Source organism: Oncorhynchus gorbuscha, unplaced genomic scaffold, assembly GCF_021184085.1.
Source record: "Oncorhynchus gorbuscha isolate QuinsamMale2020 ecotype Even-year unplaced genomic scaffold, OgorEven_v1.0 Un_scaffold_1369, whole genome shotgun sequence".
NCBI lineage: Eukaryota > Metazoa > Chordata > Actinopteri > Salmoniformes > Salmonidae > Oncorhynchus > Oncorhynchus gorbuscha.
In genome coordinates this window covers 3,824-27,500 of record NW_025746163.1, presented here as the reverse complement: position 1 = coordinate 27,500, position 23,677 = coordinate 3,824, and the positions used below count along the sequence as shown (strand labels likewise).

At 48.4% G+C, this 23,677-nt stretch overlaps 1 long non-coding RNA gene across 1 annotated transcript in view; it reads right to left on the bottom strand.

Annotated features, from left to right (window-relative positions):
- LOC124022400 overlaps nucleotides 1-22,833 on the bottom strand; it is a 46,131-nt gene extending 23,298 nt beyond the window's left edge. Inside the window, exon 1 of the long non-coding RNA XR_006836380.1 lies at nucleotides 22,523-22,833. This is a non-coding gene — a long non-coding RNA (uncharacterized LOC124022400). The remainder of the gene's footprint in view (nucleotides 1-22,522) is intronic.
- Nucleotides 22,834-23,677: the final 844 nt, after the last annotated feature.

Genomic DNA, 23,677 nt, shown 5'->3' with positions numbered 1-23,677 from the left:
AGTATGAAGGGCTGGACAGACAGATAGATGACCTTGTAGTGGAATATAAAGCAACAGGTCTTTCTCAAGCAGCGTTGAGGTGGCAGCTGGCGTGGCGTTAAAAAAAGGCAACATCACCGTCACTAGATAGCGACGCCAAAGGTCATTAAGCAAAACGATGTTACAACGTTAGAAAGACAACGTATGGAAACATCCACGTGTAGCGATCGACCCCGTCCAGACCTGATTGGATAACGCTTTGTGCCATTCAGAGAGGCACTCTACTCTGTAACTGAACCTGTTTCTACTGTGTGCATTAGGGCATAAGAGTCATTCTGTGCATTAGGGCATAAGAGTCATTCTGATTTCTACTGTGTGCATTAGGGCCTAAGAGTCATTCTGATTTCTACTGTGTGCATTAGGGCCTAAGAGTCATTTTGATTTCTACTGTGTGCATTAGGGCCTAAGAGTCATTCTGATTTCTACTGTGTGCATTAGGGCCTAAGAGTCATTCTGATTTCTACTGTGTGCATTAGGGCCTAAGAGTCATTCTGATTTCTACTGTGTGCATTAGGGCCTAAGAGTCATTCTGATTTCTACTGTGTGCATTAGGGCCTAAGAGTCATTCTGATTTCTACTGTGTGCATTAGGGCCTAAGAGTCATTCTGATTTCTACTGTGTGCATTAGGGCCTAAGAGTCATTCTGATTTCTACTGTGTGCATTAGGGCCTAAGAGTCATTCTGATTTCTACTGTGTGCATTAGGGCCTAAGAGTCATTCTGATTTATACTGTGTGCATTAGGGCCTAAGAGTCATTCTGATTTCTACTGTGTGCATTAGGGCCTAAGAGTCATTCTGATTTCTACTGTGTGCATTAGGGCCTAAGAGTCTTTCTGATTTCTACTGTGTGCATTAGGGCCAAAGAGTCATTCTGATTTCTACTGTGCATTAGGGCCTAAGAGTCATTCTGATTTCTACTGTGTGCATTAGGGCCTAAGAGTCATTCTGATTTCTAGTGTGTGCATTAGGGCCTAAGAGTCATTCTGATTTCTACTGTGTGCATTAGGGCCTAAGAGTCATTCTGATTTCTACTGTGTGCATTAGGGCCTAAGAGTCATTCTGATTTCTACTGTGTGCATTAGGGCCTAAGAGTCATTCTGATTTCTACTGTGTGCATTAGGGCCTAAGAGTCATTCTGATTTCTACTGTGTGCATTAGGGCCTAAGAGTCATTCTGATTTCTACTGTGTGCATTAGAGCCTAAGAGTCATTCTGATTTCTACTGTGTGCATTAGGGCCTAAGAGTCATTCTGATTTCTACTGTGTGCATTAGGGCCTAAGAGTCATTCTGATTTCTACTGTGTGCATTAGGGCCTAAGAGTCATTCTGATTTCTACTGTGTGCATTAGGGCCTAAGAGTCATTCTGATTTCTAGTGTGTGCATTAGGGCCTAAGAGTCATTCTGATTTCTACTGTGTGCATTAGGGCCTAAGAGTCATTCTGATTTCTACTGTGTGCATTAGGGCCTAAGAGTCATTCTGATTTCTACTGTGTGCATTAGGGCCTAAGAGTCATTCTGATTTCTACTGTGTGCATTAGGGCCTAAGAGTCATTCTGATTTCTACTGTGTGCATTAGGGCCTAAGAGTCATTCTGATTTCTACTGTGTGCATTAGGGCCTAAGACTCATTCTGATTTATACTGTGTGCATTAGGGCCTAAGAGTCATTCTGATTTATACTGTGTGCATTAGGGCCTAAGAGTCATTCTGATTTCTACTGTGTGCATTAGGGCCTATGACTCATTCTGATTTCTACTGTGCATTAGGGCCTAAGAGTCATTCTGATTTCTACTGTGTGAATTAGGGCCTAAGAGTCATTCTGATTTCTACTGTGTGCATTAGGGCCTAAGAGTCATTCTGATTTCTACTGTGTGCATTCGGGCCAAAGAGTCATTCTGATTTCTACTGTGCATTAGGGCCTAAGAGTCATTCTGATTTCTACTGTGTGCATTAGGGCCTAAGAGTCATTCTGATTTCTACTGTGTGCATTAGGGCCCAAGAGTCATTCTGATTTCTACTGTGTGCATTAGGGCCTAAGAGTCATTCTGATTTCAGATCCAGATACTCAGCTTGTTTGTGCCGTGACACAGGGATGGGAGGAGCCAGGGAATCTGGTCACAATACGGACGAAGATATGAGACACATACAGGGAGGAGCCAGGGAATCTGGTCACAATACAGATGAAGATATGAGACACATACAGGGAGGAGCCAGGGAATCTGGTCACAATACAGATGAAGATATGAGACACATACAGGGAGGAGCCAGGGAATCTGGTCACAGTACAGAGGAAGATATGAGACACATACAGGGAGGAGCCAGGGAATCTGGTCACAATACAGATGAAGATATGAGACACATACAGGGAGGAGCCAGGGAATCTGGTCACAATACTGAGGAAGATATGAGACACATACAGGGAGGAGCCAGGGAATCTGGTCACAATACAGATGAAGATATGAGACACATACAGGGAGGAGCCAGGGAATCTGGTCACAATACAGATGAAGATATGAGACACATACAGGGAGGAGCCAGGGAATCTGGTCACAATACAGATGAAGATATGAGACACATACAGGGAGGAGCCAGGGAATCTGGTCACAATACTGAGGAAGATATGAGACACATACAGGGAGGAGCCAGGGAATCTGGTCACAATACAGATGAAGATATGAGACACATACAGGGAGGAGCCAGGGAATCTGGTCACAGTACAGATGAAGGAGGCAGATATGAGGCCCACTTTATTACTAGACACAACATATCTCGATGAAATAATGATCGGATCATTTTGATTGGATGAAGACAACCACATGTTAATGTACCACTAAAGACAACAACTCTTCTTCTAGGTAAAACCTTCATCTGATGATTAAGCAGCATGATGAAATCAGCAATAACCATGTTGTTCCAAATAGAACCCTATTCCCTAATAGTGCACTACTTTAGACCAGAGCCCTATTACCTATATAGTGCACTACTTTAGACCAGAGCCCTATTCCCTATATAATGCACTACATTAGACCAGGGCCCTATTCCCTATATAGTGCACTACATTAGACCAGGGCCCTATTCCCTATATAGTGCACTACTTTAGACCAGGGCTCTATTCCCTATATAGTGCACTACTTTAGACCAGGGCCCTATTCCCTATATAGTGCACTACTTTAGACCAGGGCCCTATTCCCTATATAGTGCACTACTTTAGACCAGGGCTCTATTCCCTATATAGTGCACTACTTTAGACCAGGGCCCTATTCCCTATATAGTGCACTACTTTAGACCAGGGCCCTATTCCCTATATAGTGCACTACTTTAGACCAGGGCCCTATTCCCTATATAGTGCACTACTTTAGACCAGGGCCCTATTCCCTATATAGTGCACTACTTTAGACCAGGGCCCTATTCCCTATATAGTGCACTACTTTAGACCAGGGCCCTATTCCTATATAGTGCACTACTTTAGACCAGGGCCCTATTCCCTATATAGTGCACTACTTTAGACCAGGGCCCTATTCCCTATATAGTGCACTACTTTAGACCAGGGCCCTATTCCCTATATAGTGCACTACTTTAGACCAGGGCCCTATTCCCTATATAGTGCACTACTTTAGACCAGGGCCCTATTCCCTATATAGTGCACTACTTTAGACCAGGGCCCTATTCCCTATATAGTGCACTACTTTAGACCAGGGCCCTATTCCCTATATAGTGCACTACTTTAGACCAGGGCCCTATTCCCTATATAGTGCACTACTTTAGACCAGAGCCCTATTCCCTATATAGTGCACTACTTTAGACCAGGGCCCTATTCCCTATATAGTGCACTACTTTAGACCAGGGCCCTATTCCCTATATAGTGCACTACTTTAGACCAGGGCCCTATTCCCTATATAGTGCACTACTTTAGACCAGGGCCCCTAGGGGGCTGTTTGAAACCATGTGAACCTTTACAAGAGCTGAGATCAAGTCTTCACCTCCCCTCCCACTTCGTTTAATCTCTACTTCCTGTTCTCTCTCTCTCTCTCTCTCTCTCTCTCTCTCTCTCTCTCTCTCTCTCTCTCTCTCTCTCTCTCTCTCTCTCTCTCTCTCTCTCTCTCTCTCTCTCTCTCTCTCTCTCTCTCACACACACACACACACACACACACAGGTAATTGGTAATGTAGTTAGGTTTCACAACAGGGGTCAACAGTTCAAACAACAGACTGAAACACACATAAACACACACTTATATACAGGCACTGAGTAATCAACAGGAAATCTAGGTTACATGTGTACGTGCATGTGTGTGTGTGTTCTCTCTGTTGTCTGAACTGATGACCCCTGTCAACCCCCAGTGTGAACATTTAGCTCAAACACATCACTTATCAGTATGCATCCCCACCTCCCTCACACACACACACACACACACACACACACACACACACACACACACACACACACACACACACACACACACACACACACACACACACACACACACACACACACACACACACACACACACACACACACACACACACACACACACACACACACACACACACACACACCACACGTCAGAGCACAGCATTGGGAATATTCTGTGTGTATGCATATTTGTGTGCGGGAGTGTGTATGTGTGTGTTCTGTGTGTGTTCTGTGTGTGTGTGTGTGTGTGTGTGTGTGTGTGTGTGTGTGTGTGTGTGTGTGTGTGTGTGTGTGTGTGTGTGTGTGTGTGTGTGTGTGTGTGTGTGTGTGTGTGACAGCCAGTCTAAAACTTTTTAATGAGAGCCTAGTGTAATGTAGAATACATCTGGAAAAAATCTACAGTCAATATCCTTGATCTTTAATACGATTCATAGCCTATTGAGGAGAGAGGAGGAGAGAGAGAGAGAGAGACAGGGAGAGAGACAGGGAGAGAGACAGGGAGAGAGACAGGGAGAGAGAGAGAGAGAGAGAGAGAGAGAGAGAGAGAGAGAGAGAGAGAGAGAGAGAGAGAGAGAGGAAGAGTAGAGAGAGAACAAAAATAAAGGGACAGAGAGAAACTGGTTATGGTTATGTGGGTTATGCTGGTTATGTGGGTTATGTGGGTTATGTGAAGGGCATCAAATGACAGGAGGCTGAATCTGATGAGACTAAGTATAATGACATTAGAGTAGAGCAGTCAGATAACACATAGAGGGGTTGTAGCATATCTGGTCTCCAGATAATCTCTGGTCCTCCTCTAACACATAGAGGGGTTGTAGCATATCTGGTCTCCAGATCATCTCTGGTCCTCCTCTAACACATAGAGGGGTTGTAGCATATCTGGTTTCCAGATCATCTCTGGTCCTCCTCTAACACAGAGGGGTTGTAGCATATCTGGTTTCCAGATCATCTCTGGTCCTCCTCTAACACATAGAGGGGTTGTAGCATATCTGATTTCCAGATCATCTCTGGTCCTCCTCTAACACATAGAGGGGTTGTAGCATATCTGGTTTCCAGATCATCTCTGTTCCTCCCCTCACATAGAGGAGTTGTACCACATCTGGTCTCCAGATCATCTCTGGTCCTCCTCTAACACTTAAAGGGGTTGTAGCATATCTGGTCTCCAGATCATCTCTGTTCCACAACAACATAAACATACACTGAGCAACAATAACACTACTCTGTCACTCATGACAACAGTGATGATGACAATGACAACACAGCGTTCTTTCACACTTTAATCGTCCTTTACCCTCCGTTTCCTCTTCTTCTCCAATAACTCCTCCTCCCTTCTTACTTCCTGGTTGTCTTCAGTCTGTCGGGTCATGACAGAACATGTTGTTGATCCGACAGGAAGATTCAACACTCATTTTGTGTGTGTGTGTGTGTGTGTGTGTGTGTGTGTGTGTGTGTGTGTGTGTGTGTGTGTGTGTGTGTGTGTGTGTGTGTGTGTGTGTGTGTGTGTGTGTGTGTGTGTGTGTGTGTGTGTGTGTGTGTGTGTGTGTGTGTGTGTGTGTGTGTGTGTGTGTGTGTGTGTGTGTGGTGTAGGTTGACTCATAACCCACAGTCCCTGTGGTTATCAGCAGGGAGGATGGGTTCAGGGTCATTAAGTATTGTGTTGATGAAGGGCGTGTGGGTGGCAGGCGGGTTGGCTGAAGACAATATAATACATTAAAAAAATCTAGAAATGCATTATTCTAGATAATATCTACATTGAGGCTTTTCTTTCATTATTTTAGTCTAACTGGCGTTAAGCAGAGACATCTATAAATCCGGCCAACAAAGTCCTGCATCCCCGGTCCAAAGATCTTTCCGCTGTCTGTAGCCAACAAGTGTTTTTTCAATATTAACTGTTTAGGGTCGGGTGCAGGGGTCAGATTTTGACTTTAGTCTGTCGGGAAGTTGGGGTCATTAGGGGCGGCAGGTAGCCTAGTGGTTAGAGCATTGATATGACCGAGAGAGTTAACTTGTTAGCATTAGCACATCACACAATTTTCTATGGGAAATACTAGCCGTTCCCCTTCTTGGTAATGAATGTGTTTGATCAAGTCAATCTCTCCATTCTGGAGTCATTTCCTGGAGCTTGTGTTAGCTTGTCGGCTAACTGTGATATGTTATCCTATAGGAAATGCTAACTGTTCCCCGTCTTGGTAATAAGTGTCTTTGAGCAGTTACAGCGTCTGGCGTTGATGACATCAGCAGACAGAGTTAATGGGATTTTTTTTTCTGGGAGATAAAATGCTATAGAGAGAGTTTAACCAGGCTCCGCCAATCTGGTCTGCTGCTAATCGTCTCTGTGTGTGTGTGTGTGTGTGTGTGCGTGCGTGCGTGCGTGCGTGTGTGTGTGTGTGTCAGAAGCGATGTGCTCAGACCAGTATGGGTTGATGTTGATGAAATAAACTGTTGTGTTTATAGTCCTGCTTTTAACATGTATATGTACACACACACACACACACACACACACACTTGTCACAGGTCGGCTCATAGCCTGTGGCAAAAACAACAGGTATCGGCCGATCAAAAAGGTTCTTTATTGTAAACCAAAACTATTAACTTTAAACTAAGAAAAAGGTATGAGGTGTGGAAGTATCATAATGTAAGGTGTATGTAAAGTGCATGGATGTGTGAATCTGTGTGTGTGAATGACTGAGTGAAAACTAAGTAAAACTACAAAGGACCAAACAAAACAGGTTCATACCTGGAGGAGCAGAGAGAGAGAGATTAGTGAAGCAGCAGTTTAAATACCTTGAGCCCAGGTGACTCCAATCACTAACGACCCTCCTCTGCCTGCAGGAGGAACCACCCCTGTGACACACACACACACACACACACACACACACACACACACACACACACACACACACACACACACACACACACACACACACACACACACAGAGAGACCGCGCCAAACATATAATTACAGCCAGGTCACCGGTGACACAAGTCAGTATTTGATGTCCATCCATGTCAGAGGTCGACGGAAGGTGACGTGGAAACCGGTGTCTAGGGGCAACAGTTAACGCTGTCACCTTCAAGACTGTTTCACTTTTACTAGGACGTTGTGGACGAGGATGGTGTACGGGTATAACCATCTGCCTCTATACATAACACCTGACACACACCTGACACACACACACATGACACACACACACCTGACACACACACACCTGACACACACACACACACACACACACACACACACACACACACACACACACACACACACACACACACACACACACACAGACACACACACCCACACACACACACACACACACACACACACACACACACACACACACACACACACACACACACACACACACACACACACACACACACACACACACACACACACACACACACACACTGCCAAACGTGTAATTCAGGTCTGCACACGTCACTCTCTCACCGAACTAGATCTCACAGTCAGAATTAAACGTTCATCCATGTTTCTCAAACTTCAAGTTTCAAAGTTGTTCCAAATGTTACATTTCAAAGTGTTGAGGGTTTGGTATTAACTCCAACTTTTTAAAGTTAGGTTTCAGTTCAGGTATTAACACTGAATGGTTGAAGTAAGGTAAAGGTTTGGGAAAGGCTCAAAACAACTTTCTGTCTCTAGATTCGAACAACCTTTGCTCCGCCCATCCTCCTTCCCTGTCCAACCTTTGCTCCGCCCATCCTCCTTCCCTGTCCAACCTTTGCTCCGCCCATCCTCCTTCCCTGTCCAACCTTTGCTCCGCCCATCTTCCTTCCCTGTCCAACCTTTGCTCCGCCCATCCTCCTTCCCAGTCCAACCTTTGCTCCGCCCATCCTCCTTCCCTGTCCAACCTTTGCTCCGCCCATCCTCCTTCCCCATCCAACCTTTGCTCCGCCCATCCTCCTTCCCCGTCCAACCTTTGCTCCGCCCATCCTTCTTCCCCATCCAAATACACACACATGAATACATACACGCTGTCGTTGGTTTAAACACACACACGTTTTTTAATTTTTTTTATTTTGGAATTTTTTATTTATTTTTTACCTTTATTTAACCAGGCAAGTCAGTTAAGAACACATTCTTATTTTCAATGACGGCCTGGGAACAGTGGGTTAACTGCCTGTTCAGGGGCAGAACGACAGACAGCTCGGGGGTTTGAACTCACAATCTTCCGGTTACTAGTCCAACGCTCTAACCACTAGGCTACGCTGCCGCCCCACCGCTCTAACCACTAGGCTACGCTGTCGTTGGCTTAAATACACACACACATGAATACATACACACTGCCGTTGGCTTAAACACACACACATGAATACATACACGCTGTCTTTGGGTTAAATACACAGACACATGAATACATACACGCTGTCGTTGGCTTAAACACACATGAATACATACACGCTGTCGTTGGGTTAAACACACATGAATACATACACGCTGTCGTTGGGTTAAACACACATGAATACATACACGCTGTCGTTGGCATAAATACACACACATGAATACATACACGCTGTCTTTGGGTTAAATACACAGACACATGAATACATACACGCTGTCGTTGGCTTAAACACACATGAATACATACACGCTGTCGTTGGGTTAAACACACATGAATACATACACGCTGTCGTTGGGTTAAACACACATGAATACATACACGCTGTCGTTGGCATAAATACACACACATGAATATATACACGCTGTCATTGGGGTAAACACACACACACTAATACCAACACACTGTCATTTGCTTAAATACACACACACACACACACACACACACACACACACACACACACACACACACACACACACACACACACACACACACACACACACACACACACACACACACACACACACACACACACACACACACACACACATCCTGTGATATGTGTGTGTGTGCACCACAGAGTTGTTTATGAAACAGACAACTGCATACCAGAGTGAAGTGGACCAGCTAAAACCCACACGGGGATGAGGGTATAGGGACTGGAATCGCTCTCTCTTTCTCCATATCTCTCTCTTTCACTCTCTCTCTCTCACCAGCTCTCTCTCACCATCTCTCTCTCACCATCTCTCTCTCACCAGCTCTCTCTCACCATCTCTCTCTCACCATCTCTCTCTCACCATCTCTCTTTCGCTCTCTCTCTCACCATCTCTCTCTCTCCCTCTCCCTCTCTCTCTCCCTCTCTATTTCTTTGTTTCTTTCTCTCTCTCTCCCTCTCTATTTCTTTCTTTCTCTCCCTCTCTATTTCTTTCTTTCTCTATCTCTCCGAACACCATGGATCTCTTTCTCTCTTCTTTCTATTTTCTCTCTCTCTTTCTCTCTGCTGTTCTTATACCTTTCCTGTCATACATTTCTCCCTCTTCGAAAGAGAGACAGAGAGACAGGGGAGGGAGAGAGAGAGAAAGGATGAGAGAGAGGACGAGAGGAGTGGATGATGGAGAGAAATTAAGAGAGAGAAAGGATGAAAGGAAAGAAAAGAGAAGGTGGAAGAGAAAGAGAGAGAGAGAGAGAATGGGAAGGGAACAGGAGAAGGGGTAGAGATGGGAAGGAGAGGGAGCAGAGGGGGAGAAGAGAGGGGAGAGAGTGCAAGAGAATGGGGAGGGGAGCAGAGAATGGAGGGGAAGAATGGGAAGGGAGAGGGGGAGCAGAGAGAGAGAGGGGGTAGAGAATGGGAAGGGAGAGGGGGAGCAGAGAGAGAGAGGGGTAGAGAATGGGAAGGGAGAGGGGGAGCAGAGAGAGAGGGGTAGAGAATGGGAGGGGGGGAGAGAGGGGGGAATGGGAAGAGGGGGAGCAGAGAGAGGGGTAGAGAATGGGAAGGGAGAGGGGGAGCAGAGAGAGAGAGGGGTAGAGAATGGGAAGGGGAGAGGGGGAGCAGAGAGAGAGAGGGTAGAGAATGGGAAGGGGAGAGGGGGAGCAGAGAGAGAGAGGGGGGTAGGGAAATGGGAAGGGGAGAAGGGGAAGCAGAGAGGGGAGAGAGAGGGGTAGAGAATGGGAAGGGGAGAGGGGGAGCAGAGAGAGAGAGGGTAGAGAATGGGAAGGGGAGAGGGGAGCAGAGAGAGAGGGGGTAGAGAATGGGAAGGGGAGGGGGAGCAGAGAGAGAGAGGGGTAGAGAATGGGAAGGGGAGAGGGGAGCAGAGAGAGAGGGTAGAGAATGGGAAGAGGGGGGAGAGAGAGAGGGGTAGAGAATGGGAAGGGGAGAGGGGAGCAGAGAGAGAGAAGAAGGGGGAGGAGGGGTAGAGAATAGAGAATGGGGGAAGGGGAGCAGGAGAGAGAGAGGGGTAGAGAATGGGAGGGAGGGGGTAGAGAATGAGGAAGGGGAGAGGGGAGCAGAGAGGAGTAGAGAATGGGAAGGAGAGGGGAGAGAGAGAGAGAGGGGTAGAGAATGGGAAGGAGAGAGAGAGAGGTAGAGAATGGGAAGGGGAGAGGAAGGGGAGAGAGGGGTAGAGAATGGGAAGGGGGAGGGGGGAGCAGAGAGAGAGAGGGTAGAGAAGGGAAGGGAGAGAAGGAGAATGGGAAGGGAGAGGGGAGCAGAGAGAGGGATAGAGAATGGGAAGGAGAGGGGGGGCAGAGAATGGGGAAGGGGAAGGAAGGGAGAGGGGAGCAGAGAGAGGGGTAGAGAATGGGAAGGGGGAGCAGGTAGGAGAGAGGGGTAGAGAAGGGAGAGGGGGAGCAGAGAGAGAGAGAGAGGGGTAGAGAATGGGAAGGGGAGAGGGGAGCAGAGAGAGAGAGGTAGAGAATGGGAAGGGGAGAGGGGGAGCAGAGAGAGAGAATGGGAAGGGGAGAGGGGGTAGAGAATGGAATGGGAAGGGAGGCAGAGAGAGAGGAGGGGTAGAGAATGGGAAGGGGAGGGAGCAGAGAGAGAGTAGAGAATGGGAAGGGGAGAGGGGGAGCAGAGAGAGAGAGATGGTAGAGAATGGGAAGGGGGAGAGAGGGAGCAGAGAGAGGGGTAGAGAATGGGAAGGGGAGAGGGGAGCAGAGAGAGAGGGAGAGAGGGGGAATGGGGGGACGGGGGCAGAGAGAGAGAGGGTAGAGAATGGGAAGGAGGAGGGGGAGCAGAGAGAGAGAGAGGGGTAGAGAATGGGGGAAGGGGAGAGCAGGAGCAGAGAGAGAGAGAGAGAGGGGTAGAGAATGGGAAGGGGAGAGGGGGAGCAGAGAGAGAGAGGGGTAGAGAATGGGAAGGGGAGAGGGGGGCAGGAGAGAGAGGGGTAGAGAATGGGAAGGAGAGAGGGAGCAGAGAGAGGAAGGGGGATGGGAATGGGAAGGGAGAGGGGGAGCAGAGAGAGAGAGAGAGAGAGGGGTAGAGAATGGGAAGGAGAGGGGAGCAGAGAGAGAGAGGGGGAGAGAATGGGAAGGGAGAGGGAGAGAGAGAGAGAGAATGGGAGAGGGGGAGGAAGGGGGAGGGGAGCAGAGAGAGAGGGGTAGAGAATGGGAGAGGGAGTGGTAGGAATGGGCAGAGAGAGAGAGGGGTAGAGAATGGGGGAGAGGGGGAGCAGGGAGAGAGGGGGAGAATGGGAAGAGAGGGGAGCAGAGAGAGAGAGAGGGGTAGAGAATGGGAAGGGGAGAGGGGGAGCAGAGAGAGAGAGGGGTAGAGAATGGGAAGCAGAGGGGGAGCAGAGAGAGAGAGAGCAGAGAGAATGGGAAGGGGAGAGGGGAGCAGAGAGAGAGAGATGGGAATGGGGGGAGAGGGGGGAGAGAGAGAGAGGGTAGAGAATGGGGGGAGGGGGAGCAGAGAGAGAGAGGGTAGAGAATGGGAAGGGGAGAGGGGGAGCAGAGAGAGGGGAGAGAATGGGAAGGGAGGGGAGCAGAGAGAGAGAGAGGGGTAGAGAATGGGAAGGGGAGAGGGGAGCAGAGAGAGAGAGAGTGGTAGAGAATGGGGGAGAGGGGGAGCAGAGAGGGGAGAAGGGGAGAGGGGGAGAGAGAGAGAGAGGAGGGGTAGAGAATGGGAAGGGGGGAGAGGGGAGCAGAGAGAGAGAGAGGGGTAGAGAATGGGAAGGAGAGGGGGAGCAGAGAGAGAGAGGGGGTAGAGAATGGGAAGGGGGAGCAGAGAGAGAGAGGGGTAGAGAATGGGAAGCAGAGGGGAGCAGAGAGAGAGAGGTAGAGAATGGGAAGGGGAGAGGGGGAGCAGAGAGAGAGAGAGAGGGGTAGAGAATGGGAAGGGGAGAGGGGAGCAGAGAGAGAAGGGTAGAGAATGGGAAGGGGGGAGCAGAGAGGGGAGAGAATGGGAAGGGAGAGAGCAGAGAGAGAGAGGGGTAGAGAATGGGAAGGGGAGAGGGGAGCAGAGAGAGAGAGAGGGGTAGAGAATGGGAAGGGGAGAGGGGAGCAGAGAGAGAGAGAGGGGTAGAGAATGGGAAGGGGAGCGGGGGAGCAGAGAGAGAGAGGGGGTAGAGAATGGGAAGGGGAGAGGGGAGCAGAGAGAGAGGTGGTAGAGAATGGGAAGGAGAGGGGGTAGAGAATGGGAGAGAGGGAGAGAGAGAGAGAGGGGTAGAGAATGGGAAGGGGAGAGGGGGAGCAGAGAGAGAGAGAGAGAGAGAGAGGGGTAGAGAATGGAAGAGAGGGGAGTAGAGAATGGGAAATGGGAAGAGGGGGAGCAGTGGTAGAGAATGGAAGAGAGGCAGGTAGAGAATGGGAATGGGGGGGAGGGGGAGCAGAGAGAGAGAGAGGGTAGAGAATGGGAAGGGGAGGGGGGGCAGAGAGAGAGAGGGGTAGAGAATGGGAAGGGGGAGAGAGAGAGAGAGAGAGAGAGGGGTAGAGAATGGGAAGGGGAGAGGGGGAGCAGAGAGAGAGAGGGGTAGAGAATGGGAAGGGAGATGGAGAGGGGTAGAGGGGAAGGGGGAGCAGAGAGAGAGAGAGAGGGGTAGAGAATGGGAAGGGGAGAGGGGGAGCAGAGAGAGAGAGGGGTAGAGAATGGGAAGGGGAGAGGGGAGCAGAGAGAGAGAGGGTAGAGAATGGGAAGGGAGAGGGGGGCAGAGAGAGAGAGAGAGAGAGAGGGGTAGAGAATGGGAAGGGGAGAGGGGGAGCAGAGAGGTAGAGAATGGGAAGGGGAGAGGGGAGCAGAGAGAGAGTGGTAGAGAATGGGAAGGGGAGAGAGCAGAGAGAGAGAGTGGTAGAGAATGAGAAGGGGAGAGGGGAGCAGAGAGAGTGGTAGAGAATGGGAAGGTGAGTGGGGGAGCAGAGAGAGAGAGAGAGAGAGGGGTAGAGAATGGGAAGGGGAGAGGGGGAGCAGAAAGAGAGAGTGGTAGAGAATGGGAAGGAGAGGGGAGCAGAAAGAGAGAGCGGTAGAGAATGGGAAGGGGATTGGGGGGAGCAGAGAGAGAGAGTGGTATAGAATGGGAAGGGGATTGGGGGAGCAGAGAGAGAGAGAGTGGTAAGAATGGGAAGGGATTGGGGGAGCAGAGAGAGAGAGTGTTAGAGAATGGGAAGGGGAGAGGGGGAGCAGAAAGAGAGAGTGGTAGAGAATGGAAAGGGAGAGGGGGAGCAGAAAGAGAGAGTGGTATAGAATGGGAAGGGGATTGGGGGAGCAGAGAGAGGGAGTGGTAGAGAATGGGAAGGGGAGTGAGAAAGGAGAAAGAGAGAGTGGTAGAGAATGGGAAGGGAGAGGGGAGCAGAAAGAGAGAGTGGTAGAGAATGGGAAGGGGATTGGGGAGCAGAGAGAGAGAGTGGTAGAGAATGGGAAGGGGATTGGGGGAGCAGAAATAGAGAGTGGTAGAGAATGGGAAGGGAGTGGGGAGCAGAAAGAGAGAGTGGTAGAGAATGGGAAGGGGAGTGGGGGAGCAGAGAGAGTGGTAGAGAATGGGAAGGGGAGAGGGGGAGCAGAAAGAGAGAGTGGTAGAGAATGGGAAGGGAGAGGGGGAGCAGAAAGAGAGTGGTAGAAAATGGGAAGGGGAGTGGGGGAGCAGAAAAGAGAGGGTAGAGAATTGAAGGGAGTGGGGAGCAGAAAGAGAGAGTGGTAGAGAATGGGAAGGGGAGAGGGGAGCAGAGAGAGAGAGAGTGGTAGAGAATGGGAAGAGTGGGGGGAGCAGAAAGAGAGAGAGTGGTAGAGAATGGGAAGGGGAGTGGGGAGCAGAAAGAGAGAGTGGTAGAGAATGGGAAGGGAGTGGGGAGCAGAAAGAGAAGTGGTAGAGAATGGGAAGGGAGTGGGGAGCAGAAAAGAGAGGGGTAGAGAATGGGAAGGGGGTGGGGAGCAGAAAGAGAGGGGTAGAAAATGGGAGGGGAGTGGGGAGCAGAAAGAGAGAGGGTAGAGAATGGGGAAGGGATTGGGGGAGCAGAAAGAGAGAGGGGTAGAGAATGGGAAGGGGGTGGGGGAGCAGAAAGAGAGGGGTAGAAAATGGGAAGGGGATTGGGGGAGCAGAAAGAGAGGGTAGAGAATGGGAAGGGGGAGAGGGAGCAGAAAGAGAGAGGGGTAGAGAAGGGGAAGGGGAGTGGGGGAGCAGAAAGAGAGAGTAGTCGAGAGGAGGAGAGGGGTTAGGCTACTGTACTGCTGATGTGACACAATGCAGGGTGTGTGTCTGTTTCTGTGTGTGTGCATGTGTCATTGTTAGCTCAAGCAGTCCCCCCTCCTCCTTATCTCGGTGCATTTGCATTGTTAGTCACCGGAGCTAAACACGGAGCCGAGGGAGGCTTGTTCTTGGAGAGATAGTAGACGGGCCGCCCGGTGGAAACCGGAGTGGACCCGCGGGACTCACCGCATGTCATTGTGATGGCTCATTTACATGAGTTGTTTATTTCGGTCTTTCTCAGAACGGAAGCCCATTGGCCGAAAGTCAGAAGTCGCGCGCAACTTCGTTAGGTTATTACACAATAGGTGACGTTCTCTCAGATATATGTAGCAGGTTGAACTGGCAGGTTATTACACAGTCTACTGCAACTAGACTGAAAGCAGTTGTTGGTTCCGTAGAAATGCTGTAGCATTGGGCAGACTTCCTTAACTCATGAGCTTCAGTCGGTCGCGGAGGGGCCGCACGCCTGGGGGCTGTCGGCCACTCGTTCTCTGGTTGGGACAAGAATGGTGGTCCCAAGCTCCAGCGATGGGGTTTAGCCAATTCCTTAAGGGTTTTACCTCTAGTAATGTCATCAGCAGGATTGTTTATGCTATCAACATACCTCCAGTCCTGGACTTCTGTTAGGTCTTGGATTTCCGCAATGCGAGTCCCGACAAACACCTTATACCTGCAGGACTCCGACTTGAGCCATGTCAATACAGTGGTCGAATCACTCCAGTAGATGATCCTTTGGATTGGCAAGGTGAGCTCGGCTCGCAAGGTAGAGGCCAACTGGGCTCCGGAAAGGGCAGCACTGAGTTCCAGCCTAGGCATTGACAACTGCTTCTTGGGTGCGACCCTGGACCTGGCCATGACAAAGGAGACATGGGTGTAGCCTGCCTCCATAAGGTTATGAATCTCTCGGTTATGAACTTCTGCAAGCTCAGGATTCTTCACCAGGCGTCGCTCTGTTCCACGCAGTAGTGGGAGTACAGCCCGTGTCGTGGTTGCCAGAGGAGGATGGTTGGGCACCCGTAGCAGTGGGGTTGCATACCTGCGAACGCCATCCATTTCAGTGGTGGTGGTGCTCTTCTCCAGGAGGTCTAATGCATAGGAGTCATTTTTCGAGCGAGTGACCTCCTGTAGCTTCCGGTTGGAGAAGGTGTCCATCTTCCTTAGCATCTCAACATTCCGAAGGAGGTCAGTGGCTGCATCTGGATTGCTTCTGGTGAAGAGGACTTGCTGTGACTGTACAGCTTGGGTGGAGAGAAGTAGATGGGATGGACCTTGCACAGCCCAACCCAAGGATGTATGGACAGCAATGGGTCCTCCTTCTGGTCCAGCTCGTATAGGCTCAGTCGGGGTGACGAGATGTGGGTGATCTGACCCAATTAGGATAAGTGGTGCTACTCTGGCCAGGTTAGGAAGAGGCAATCCTCGTAGATGAGGATATTGTTTCTGTAGAACACTTACCGGGCAGCAGTGCTCTGCGAGATTCAAGCCATCTGCCGTGAAGGCATTGGTGATGTTATAGGCCACGTCCCTGTTTCCTGAAGGTGAAATGCTAAAGGTTACAGCAGAGCCTTTCATTTGGATAACATCATGTCGCACCGTTCTGAGATTAAGGGTCTCGGGGGTCCCTTCCAGGTTAAGCTGACGGGTGGCCGCTGTGAGAATGATTGTTCTTTCTGACCCATCGTCTAGAACGGCGAATGTATCAATGCTTCTCCCTTCACTTTGCAGAGTGACCTTGACCACCTTCAACATGACCCTTGGAGACCGGTTCTGCTGGTCGAGATACAGCTCCTTTGCAGCTCCTACCATGAGCATACTCTGCTCCTTCTTTGCTTGGGGAAATAGATCATGCAACACGGTGAGATGGATTTCTTCACAGCGGTTGCAGGGTTTCCTCAATGTGCAGGTCTCCACCTTATGGCTACGGGCACACTTGTAGCATCGCTCGCCTGAAGTGATCCAGGCCTTCAATTGAGTTTGAGTGAGCTTTTTTACTCTGGGGCATGAGCCAAGGAAGTGCCCCTTACTATTGCAATATGGGCAGTAAGGCTGGAATTTGATGTTCTTGCTCTTGAGAGGGGTCTTCTTCCCGGGTTCCTCCCCGGCCTCACTATTTAAGTACATGGTAGTGGGATTTGGCCTGTTCTGTCCCTGCTGGCGTTCAAACTCCTTCCTTCCCCCTATGGCTATGGCGGAGATTGTGGCCTGGTGAGCGATGCTCTTCGCCTTTGCCTTCACCTCCAACCATGTGGCCAGGTCTCTGAGAGCATAGGTGCTTCTCGAGCCCTCTTTCAGGATGCCCTTATTCAAACAATGTTCAATGAAACTGTCTCTGAGGTACACTGGAAGTTTGCTGAGAAGCCTGTCCACGTGGGAGCCACATTTAAGCTCGTTCCGTCTTCTCCTTCAACGGATTGGAGCATCGAGGTCAGGGATTGGACAGCCAGGGAGAATTCTTGGAAGGCAGCATGGTCTCCCATTTTAATTGGAGACGTGTTCAGGATGTTGTTTAGTTCATTCTGGACTAGCTGACGTGGCTCACCATATCTCGCCTTCAGGGCCTGGAGAGCTGTCGTGTATGGTGTTGCGGAGTGCATAAAGGATTGGGCCAGCCTGTATGCACTTGGAAACCGCAAATGATCCATTAGTACTTGGTATTTGTAGCGTTCTGACAGATGACCGTGAATACCCAGTAGACTCTCCAATGCCATTTCCAAAAGGACAAATTCACTCTCCTTTCCGTTTTCAAAGTATGGCAGTTTGGGTCTGGGAATTCCATAGGCTGAGGCTACTAGAAGTTTCATAATGTTGGCTCCCTCTTCTGGTTGCGTGAAGGATAAACCCGGGACTTCGGATGAGCCCACTGTGGCCTCATTGGGCCGGTCACCTACTGTCCGAGACCCACCATTTGTGGCAGCCGGAATTGGGCGAGAGCCCTCCGACCTGTTGTTTGAGGACTGGCCTGGCCCCGGATGAAAGGAACGATTTGCCTTGGTTGGTAATTGGCGGAAAGGCGAAGGAGTGATGCTTTGTCCAGATGGAGGAATGCTAACTTGTGTCACTGGCATAGAGGGCGTTGGCGGAGCGGCCCGTCTCCCGTGCTCCATGTTGGCTGTTGACCCCGGAGCCTCCGAGGACTGTGTGCCATGCTGTACCAGAGGGGCAGATTGGGAAAGAAAGGCAGACAGTTCAGGTCCATGTGGAGGGGTGGTCAGGTCAACTCCTGTTCGTTCCTCTCCAGGAAGGATGAGACCATCCGTGCCTCTTCTAATTCCCTTCTGGCTTGACGGTGCCGTCGCTGCTGTGCCAGGTCCTTGGCAATGGATTCCCTTTCCTGTAGAGCTCTACGGGCCTGCACATCCAATTGGTGACATCGTTCGTCAGCCTGTCGTTCCTCCTCAATCTGACGCTCAATTTCCTCCAAAGCTAATAGTTTCATCCTCTCTTGTAGGACAGCGTTCTGTGAATTGCTGAGGGCTAGTGAATGGCGGCTGCCATGGCCACTTCAAAGGGGTATCCACTGGTCGAACTCCCACTCCGTCTAGAGTGCTTCGACGATTTCCCATTAGTTAAGGGGTGAGCGGAGCCTGCCTCTGGAAGCTGGTCGACCTGTGCAGTGGGAGTTACCTCTTCCATAGGTTCCTCACGTAGACCACTTTCCTGCTCCAAAGCAGTTTCCGGTCCTTGGCTCAGAGGGGATGGTTGATGGCTGAAACATACAGTTGATCCATCAACTCTTTGAGCTCTGGTGGGCTTGCCCTTTGATGTCGGAACCTCGACCACATAGTCCTTAAGATAACCAGGTGCTTGCCTGGTTCTTCTGGTGCTCCTGGTAGATGAGGATGAAGCCTTTGTTGCTTTAGGCTTAGCTCCTGGATATTTCCTTTGTTCCAAGACCTTTCCCTCAGCTGCTCTCTCCTCCTCTCTTCTTCCTTCCAGTGGAGACAATTCTTCCCTCTCTGCCTCCATTTCCTTTTCACCTGTCTTTGGTTCAGTCATCATCCGGCTCAAAGGACCATTGAAAGATTAGTGGAATCTGTGTGGGTTGCTGGACAGGTAGGATGACTGACAGTGAAGGTGAACAGGTGGTCACGTGTCAGGTGACAGAGGAATGTATGAGACTGAGGCAGGAATTCCTTTAACCATAAAGTGGTATATTTACTGGTAGTCTGTGCTGCATCACAAAGGAAACAAATAACATGTATACAATCAAATTCATAATCAAAGATCAAATTATAGCAGTCATTATTAACAATTCACATTACACAATATGTTTCAAGCGTGCGCTCCAAGCCGCGCTCCGCGGTGATAACTATAAACAATAACTGAATGGCCCACTCTCCCGATCACCACAGATCATTCTGATGAAAGGTAAGAGTCGGTGGACTTACGTGGATTCATGGACGCACAGAACTTCTGGATCAGATGGATTTAGGGAAGAGAAAGCAGCGAGACCAGGCGATGGCAATTTCCTCCTTTTATAGAGTTGAGATCTGTAGGACATTTCCACCTGACCTAATTAAAGCGCCCCTGGCCCAGCTGAGTAAATGGCAATTAAGTAAAGGAGTATTCCACCAACTCCATGGGCCTTTTCTACATAGACAATAGGTGACGTTCTCTCAGATATATGTAGCAGGTTGAACTGGCAGAAAAGCGATGCATCTAACGGCTCTTTTAAAAGATTTCAGTTTGTCTTTCAAAGAAAAACTCCACCCCAAAACGATACTTTGGTATTTGTTTCATTAGTCGTTGTTGATATAGTATTTGTTTCATTAGTCGTTGTTGATGTAGTATTTGTTTCATTAGTCGTTGTTGATATAGTATTTGTTTCATTAGTCGTTGTTGATATAGTATTTGTTTCATTAGTCGTTGATGATATAGTATTTGTTTCATTAGTCGTTGTTGATATAGTATTTGTTTCATTAGTCGTTGTTGATATAGTATTTGTTTCATTAGTCGTTGTTGATATAGTATTTGTTTCATTAGTCGTTGTTGATGTAGTATTTGTTTCATTAGTCGTTGTTGATATAGTATTTGTTTCATTAGTCGTTGTTGATGTAGTATTTGTTTCATTAGTCGTTGTTGATGTAGTATTTGTTTCATTAGTCGTTGATATAGTATTTGTTTCATTAGTCGTTGTTGATATAGTATTTGTTTCATTAGTCGTTGTTGATATAGTATTTGTTTCATTAGTCGTTGTTGATGTAGTATTTGTTTCATTCATCGTTGTTGATGTAGCCCCAAAATATGTTGCTTGTCAACAATCAAATTTTCAAAATATATAACTTTCAAAATATAGAAATACATCCGGTGTGATGCATTTTGGTTTTGTAGTTTTTAGGTGGAATTTTCCTTGAAGGGTCAAATATTCACTTAATAGTTTGACTGTTTCCAAGTTGTCCATAATAAGGCTTTATATGATTAGAAGACTATAGTTATTAGATACCGTGCCAGAAATCAAAAAGCATACGACGAAGAGAGAGGGAGAGAGAGAGAGAGAGAGGACGAGAGAGAGGACAAGAGAGAGAGGACGAGAGAGAGGGAGAGGACAAGAGAGAGAGAGAGGGAGAGAGGATGAGAGAGAGAGAGAGAGAGAGAGGATGAGAGAGAGAGAGAGAGGATGAGAGAGAGAGAGAGAGGACAAGAGAGAGAGAGAGGGAGAGAGGATGAGAGAGAGAGAGAGAGAGAGGATGAGAGAGAGAGAGAGAGGATGAGAGAGAGAGAGAGGATGAGAGAGAGAGAGAGAGAGAGAGAGAGGAGAGAGGAGAGAGAGGGAGAGAGGATGAGAGAGAGAGAGAGAGAGAGAGGATGAGAGAGAGAGAGAGAGGATGAGAGAGAGAGAGAGAGGATGAGAGAGAGAGAGAGAGGGAGAGAGAGAGAGAGAGAGAGAGAGAGAGAGAGAGAGAGAGAGAGAGAGAGAGAGAGAGAGGAGAGAGAGAGAGAGAGAGAGAGAGAGAGAGAGAGAGAGAGGGAGAGAGGATGAGAGAGAGAGGAGGGAGAGAGGATGAGAGAGAGAGAGAGAGAGAGAGGATGAGAGAGAGAGAGAGAGGATGAGAGAGAGAGAGGGAGAGAGAGAGAGAGGACAAGAGAGAGAGAGAGGAGAGAATGAGAGGAGAGAGAGAGAGAGAGGATGAGAGAGAGAGAGAGGATGAGAGAGAGAGAGAGAGGATGAGAGAGAGAGAGAGGGAGAGAGAGAGAGAGAGAGAGGAGAGAGAGAGAGAGAGAGGAGAGAGAGAGAGAGAGAGAGAGAGAGAGAGAGAGAGAGAGAGAGGATGAGGGGGAGAGAGAGAGGATGAGGGAGAGAGAGAGGGGGGAGCGTTATATAGGTGTGCAAGATAATGGGGATGAGGGGAACACAGTTATATAAGAATGGACAGGGGATCGCCATACAGCGCAGATCTCTCAAATCCGGTCTGGAATACACGAGGACTCCGGTTCTCATTTGACGTATTTTAGGTTCATGATTTAACCTAAGAGGTCTAAATTGTAGTATTATAACCATGGAAACGCACATCAACATTACGCTAACCATAGTTCAATCCAGCGAAGGCAACCAATGTGCGTAAAGTTGCCTATGGAGAAACGGGCGGTATGTCGGCTATACGCTCTGAATGTCCTGTCAAACTGCGAGCTACAGTATAGGCTACAGTACAGGCTACAGTATAGGCTACAGTACAGGCTACAGTATAGGCTACAGTACAGGCTACAGTATAGGCTACAGTATAGGCTACAGTATAGGCTACAGAATTGGCATCAGTATAGGCATCAGTATAGGCTACAGTACAGGCTACAGTATAGGCTACAGTATAGGCTACAGAATTGGCATCAGTATAGGCATCAGTATAGGCTACAGTACAGGCTACAGTATAGGCTACAGTATAGGCTACCGTATAGGCTACAGTATAGGCTACAGTATAGGCTACAGTATAGGCTACCGTATAGGCTACCGTATAGGCTACAGTATAGGCAACAGTATAAGCTACAGTATAGGCTACAGTATAGGCTACAGTATAGGCTACAGTATAGGCTACAGTATAGGCTACAGTATAGGCTACAGTATAAGCTACAGTATAGGCTACAGTATAGGCTACAGTATAGGCTACAGTATAGGCTACAGTATAGGCAACAGTATAAGCTACAGTATAGGCTACAGTATAGGCTACAGTATAGGCTACCGTATAGGCTACCGTATAGGCTACAGTATAGGCAACAGTATAAGCTACAGTATAGGCTACAGTATAGGCTACAGTATAGGCTACAGTATAGGCTACAGTATAGGCTACAGTATAGGCTACAGTATAGGCTACAGTATAGGCTACAGTATAGGCTACAGTATAGGCTACAGTATAAACAACAGATCAACAGTATTTCTTACTCAATTTGAAAACATCAGCTCTCACTCTCCGGTCACAAACTCACCCAGTCAGATAGCGAGTACTGGGTAATTGAGAGCCGAAGCGGGGCTTGAACCAGCGAGTCAGTGCCCCTAGAAAACATCCCTAGTCATAGCCTGGAGGGTGGATGAATGTAAAGCACTTTACCTTGACTGCATATTATGAGTTCCTGTCGCGTCCCCTGTCACCCCCACGCCGGCGCTCATCCTCCAGCCACAGCCACGGACACAGGTAACATCCACGTTACATGAAGTAAAAACAACCGACACACATTTCCCCAACCAACTCCAACAGTCAAAAAGGAAATTCAAAAAAATTAAAGAACGTTAATTTGCATATATTTCGTTCATGGAGTTCGGTGAATTGTGACTAAAAGAGTCAATAACTCATTGTAAAGGTTTGTTCGTGATCAAGGTCCGTTAAATGTTTGTTTTTTTTATCTAGTCCCAGGAGCGAGACGCACGGAGTTGTACGCGTCGGACGGTTTCCGGTGCTGAAATGAGAAGGGCGAACTGCGCTCCGCGCGGAAAAAAGAAGAGGCCGTATATTTCTGCTCTAGGGTGACGTCGGCAGGTACGCTCCGCGCGCCCTTTGAGGAGCTTCCGAGTGTCCTATAAATTAATAATTTAGTATAGACATTAAATCAAATGACAGTATGCATAAAGTATTGGGTAACTGTGAGGATATATGATATGGGGAGTTGAAGCAGAAAGGGGAGATACACCCAAACCGTCCAAGATTAACGTTGACATTGGACTTGCATCAATGTGCTGAAGAAGTTGAGAAATGCCTTCAAACACGCCAATAAATGCTACAGTGTCTGATATTGTAAATCCATTGACTCTGGGTCAGAAGGCTGCGTGTTCAATCCCGTTTGTTGACACCATTTTATTTTATTTTGGGGTTTAACCCTTTGCCAAACGTAATGTTGTAACTCAATCTTAAACATGAACCATTCAGAAGGAGTGTCTTAACGTAATGTTGTAACTCAATCTTAAACATGAACCATTCAGAAGGAGTGTCTTAACGTAATGTTGTAACTCAATCTTAAACATGAACCATTCAGAAGGAGTGTCTTAACGTAACCCTTCACTTCTAAACTTGACGGTTGGAGAAATCGAACGACACCGAGCAGCAGGAGAATCAAAAACACTTCGAACATTTGACATTTTGGAGTTCGTGGATGAGCGTCTAATTGTTGGCAGGTCTCGGACGATCCCGCAGGTGAAGAATCCGGATGTGGAGGTCCTGGGCTGGCGTGGTTACACGTGGTCTGCGGTAGTGAAGCCGGATTCTGCGGTA